Source organism: Lactuca saligna, chromosome 7 (genome assembly GCF_052625555.1).
Source record: "Lactuca saligna cultivar CGN05327 chromosome 7, ASM5262555v1, whole genome shotgun sequence".
NCBI classification, from domain to species: Eukaryota; Viridiplantae; Streptophyta; class Magnoliopsida; order Asterales; family Asteraceae; genus Lactuca; species Lactuca saligna.
In genome coordinates, this window is record NC_136423.1 from 181,983,993 (window position 1) to 181,989,271 (window position 5,279).

Genomic DNA, 5,279 nt, shown 5'->3' on the forward strand with positions numbered 1-5,279 from the left:
TAGCATCACATAGAACAATCCGACTCCAGCTCAGCCATGATGCCAAGACCTCAATGCATGCATTTGTGTCTAAGATTTCCTAAAGCACCCCCCATACTTTAAATACTCACAATCTTCATAAACACTCGCCACTTTTTCCGAACAATGCTCATTTTATGCAACCCTCTGAATCCATCCGCAGAAAACCTCCTTATCCTCAAGGTATTTTTAGCTGAGCAACCTAAGCATACATAATCTAGAATTACAATCTATGATACCACTATGGAGCTCTTATGGAATTCTTCACTTCCTTGATAATTTGATCCTTGATTTCTTTGAATTCATCACCTTATTTGATTTCTGGTATCTTTAACTTTTTGAATTTCTTGGAATTTTGATCTTTTAATCTTCACTTTATTTGCTCCAAAATTCTTCAAACTTTTCTTCCAGTTCTCTCTTTTTTTTTATTATTATTACATGTACCTTACTTTTTTCACTCAAAACCTACATGCTTAAGCAGAGGCGCTCAACCTCAACCTTTATTGGTTAATGATAATAATTTTCCTGGATACATTTCAGGTTTAGGCTGCTAAACATATTGCATCCCTCAAACCAAGCGGGGTTATGTTTTTGTTCCATGATTTCACTAAAATAAGGGAGGCCACAAATGCACTATAACGTGTATTGGCTCAACTAAACATTTTAACTTTTATCGGATCATCCCACATAACACCAGCAACTACAGTTCAAATTATTATTCCTAGATTCAATTATTAAAAATTTCAATTTTCAATTTTTCAATTTTTACTCAAATTCTATCATTATCTAGCAATTTACTTTTTCTACCCCTACCCCACACTTATTTCATACAATGCCCTCATTGTATGCATAAAATAAATCATAATTAAAGAAAAGGGAGAAAAAGGAACAGACTCCCCTGGGATAGTGGCGTGAACATCTCCAAAAGTGTGGAAAACGTGAATCCTGAAGATGGACCTCCTAAAAATAGAAAGCTGGTGTAGAACTGGATGAATATGTAAATAAACCACGAACATGACTTGAAACTTCAATTCTTCAAAGTGGGTGCTAGTAAGTAGAAATGTGGCAAAGGATAAACTGATACACATCGTGGCAAAGAGTACCACGTCATGATATTAGATGAAAACGCGAACAGAAGGCTGCTTTAATTCTTCAAGTTGCATGAGGGCCACGACATGGCATGAAGAACCCACGTCGTGGAAACTGAACATTAACAAGGATGCCTTATTGCTTCATGCATCCTAGCAGCTTGACCAATGTCTAAATGGGTTAAGACTCTTCCGAATTTGTGACTCACTCGAGTCACGAGTATTGTACTCATGGTTGGAAATACTCCGCCAGAACTGGACATCCATAATACCGGGATTAAAATCCCGAACACATCCAAGTAGGAATGGTATGAAAAACGAGGATTGAATCTCCACTTCGGTATAAAGCCCCATCCGCCAAGCGAATTCCTGAAGACTACATTCCCTATAAAAACCACCAAAGCGAAACACAAGTGCCCGGTTGTAAGTAAAGTCAATGGTGCGTTCCTCGAAGCATACGGTAGAGAAAAACTCCATCGATAACTCACGATACACGGGATCTTGAATTGCAAACAAATTCCTCCACCCGTGACAAGTGAAAGAAAATTGATCCCCTTCGTATGTTTTCGTCCAGTAGCATTCCAATTCAGCAACCATTCCCACACCACCGAGCCATCCCCTATCGATAATTGGAGCTATCGCAAATTCCTTGTTGTACAACCATCCCAACCGATTTTCATATGTAGTCAACAATGGTCGGGGGATGTTTTGTGGAAACTGATATAAAGGATGTATACTCGCCACGTCAATCGAATTTTCCTCCTGCGGAACAACCCTTCGAGGTCCCATTTCCGCATACAAAATTAAACCAAAGCACCAAACACCCAAAACATTAAAAAAAAAACAGGTTGCCAGAAATCACGACGTGGCCAAGCTTACCACGTCGTGGACCGCAGTCGAGACCTGGGTATGGATCGGTTACTTTATATGCGATTTTAACCAAAAATAATGCTTAGGGTTTGTTCCTATGTATATTTAAAGGACATGCAACCTAGAATCAACAACTAATTTCAACCAATTTTCGTGAATCTCATTATTCACATAAACCCTAGCAATGAAAATGTAAAATTGTAGGAAATAACTACAATTAATGAGTGGAATACATACCAAATGGAGTTAGACAACAAGAAATTCGAAGGATTTAGAATATAAATTAAGAAATCGGCTGTGGGGACCTTCTTGTTTCCGTTCGTGAGGCAGCATGTAAATGGGGAATTGGGAGTGTTGGTCAAAGGGTTTTACGAAATGCCCCCCCCCCCTCGTGACTTTTTTAAAGGCCACGTTGCGGCTGCCTTGGCCACGTCGTGGACTTTGAAATTGTTATTTGATCCCGTAAGTACACTCTAACCACGACGTGGCTCTATCAGACCACGAAGTGGCATATGCTTGATTGCAAAAATTGTTTCAAATCACACATTTTAACTAACTACTTTGTATTTTATTTTTTTTAATTAAAGCTCCCCACAGCTAATTCTTTACTAAGTATCAGTTATTAGATGATGAGTTGATATATTTCCTAATTAAAAACTCAAAAATTAAAAGAAAAGAAAATGCAAACCAAGCTCGGGTTGCCTCCCGAGAAGCGCTTCTTTTTCTTGGAGTCTTGAGATGGACTCCGTGCCTCCTACGTTGAGTCCTCAGAAGAATCCACCACTAGGATCTTTTGTTCCTTGAATCGCCTCTTGTAAACTTGAACTCGCCTTTTGTATGCCTTCTTTGAATTCTCTTTTTTTAACTTTGACCGCTTCTTCAAGCTTGCGTTTGGTCCCTTTAGTTTCTTCCTTGCACTCCATAGCATCCTCCTCCTCTTTCACCACCGGCTCTGTCACTTTTGAAATGATCTTCCCTTCATCACTTGTCATCTCCTCATCCTCTTTGCTCACCCAAGAAGGTGGACTCTTGTACGCCATGACTTCAACCAAAAATGGAACAGATGCTCTAGGTTTTGTTCTTTTAATTTGATGAACTGCCTTGATCTCTTCTTTCATAAGCTTTTCCAGTTCTTCTAGTTCATTATCTTCATTGATTGTATACACCTCTTCTTGAACATGTTCTTTTGGGAAGACATCTTCTATCCCAAAAACTTTTTTTTCATCTCCAACTCTCAAGGTGAGCTTAGACTCGCGAATATCAACCAAAGCTTCAGCAGTGTTAAGCAATGGATGACCAAGGATAATTGGAACATCAGGATCTTCCTTCATATCCAAAACTACAAAATGTATTGGAAAAACAAATTTTCCAATTTTCACCAAAATATCCTCCACTATGCCCCGGGGTTGTGTCAGTGAACGGTTCGCCATGTGAATCATCATTTTTGTATCCTTCATCTTCTGAATTTCCAATTTTTTATAAAATGAAAAAGGCATCAAATTAATGCTAGCCTCAGAATCAGCTAAAGCATTAACCTTCAATTTATTACCAAACTCACATGGAAGAGTGAGGCGTCCAGGATCCCCCATCTTCTCTGGTGTCTCTCCCAACACAGCTTTTGAGCTTTGTTCACTTAGAACCACCTTAGATTGCTGCTTTAATTGATTGCGAGTGTCTATCAAATCTTGCAGTAATTTCTGATGCTCGGGAATTTTGGATATGGACTCGACAAAGGGAGTATTAATCGGGATCACCTTCACATGCTTGAAAAACTCTATATGCTCCTTCTCCAGTAAACTAAGTGCATCTCGGGATGGAAATGGCAAAGGTGGCTGATAAACCGGAACGAGTTCAAGGACTTTTTGTTCAGACAAGAGCCACATTGTGGCCAGCGAAGTGCCACGTCGTGGCGAAGCTGTTTCAACAACATCTTCATTTTCAAACTTTGACTTCTTTGGTTTTGGATCGAGCTACTGTGGTTCTTCTTCCAATGCCTCTAGGAACTCAGAGATTGCTTCTTCTTCAATATTGATGGCCATTACATGAGATTGGGTCTTCACTTCGGGATTTTTCGGGGATAACTTCTCATGAACTAGAGTGGCTAGTTGACCAACTTGAACTTCAAGGTTATGGACGGAGGCTTGCTGATTCTTTATTAAATTTTGCGGTTCACTAATAGCAAAATCAGTGGCATCGTGTCTCTTTTCCGAAGCTTCCATAAACTTTAACAACATGGTCTCTAGATCGGGTTTCTTCTCGGATGGTGGCTACTCCTTTTGATAGAAGCCTCGACCTGTTTGCCTATACTTCTCTTCTTTTTTCTTCTTATACTCTTCATATGGTAGCCACTCCTTCTTCGTTTCCTCCAGTCCTCATCAAACTTATCCCCACTCCAGTAGCACACTTGATCTTTTCTGGTCCTAAACTCATCTAAATTGCAGTCCTTGGTCAAGTGTGGACCACTACATCTCTCGCAACCCACTCTTATGGCATGTATTGACTGGTCCATTTGAGTTATCCTTTGTTCCAAATTATTCAGCATAGCCATCACAGCTGCTATTTCTTCAGTTTGGGCCCCTCCACCGCCTTTGATTTCATCTTGCCTAGGGTTGTGTTATTCGCGAGAGTGCTTCGTGAATTCTTCAATCAACTCCTTGACCTCCCTTGGATTTTTCTTTGTCAACGGTCCTTGAGAGTTAAGGAGTTGTCACTTCATAACGTTGACCCCGTCATAGAAGGTTGAGATCTCTTGTTGCACATTTAGATCATGCTGAGGGCAATTTCTAAGCAAGCCCTTGTACCGCCCCCATGCTTCATATAATGACTCCCCCGTTTGTTGCTCAAAGTCGGCTATTGCCTTCTTGAGTTTGGCTATCTTGGATGGCGGGCAAAACTGGTCCAGGAATTGCTCACGCATTTGAGCCCAAGTGATAATTGTACCCAGTGGAAGTGATTTTAACCACTCCTTAGCAGCTCCTTTGAAAGTGATGAGAAGCATCCTAAGCAAGACTGTGTTTTTGTTGACATTTGGGACATTGAAGTAATCCGCAATGTCGTTGACTTCATCTTGATTCTTAAAAGCATCCTCATGATCTTTCCCAAAAAATGGGATATCCTTCAGTGCGGTTAATATGTGCCCCTTCAACTCGAATGTGGCAGTGGCAGGTATTGTAGGTTGGACTAAACCGGGACCCACATCTTCTCGAATCTGCTTCTTGTAAGCTCCCATGGACATCTCTTCAATTGCTACCATATCGTTCCTTGGCTCGTTCTTTGGTTCACTCGTATGTTCTTCAGATTCCG

General features: G+C 40.4%; 1 non-coding gene across 1 annotated transcript; it reads left to right on the plus strand.

The window, feature by feature from the left end:
* Positions 1 to 4,738: 4,738 nt before the first annotated feature.
* On the plus strand, positions 4,739 to 4,845 carry LOC145007680 (small nucleolar RNA R71). The gene has a single exon (XR_013663052.1). It is a non-coding gene; the product is annotated as a small nucleolar RNA R71 (small nucleolar RNA).
* The last annotated feature ends 434 nt before the right edge of the window (positions 4,846 to 5,279 follow it).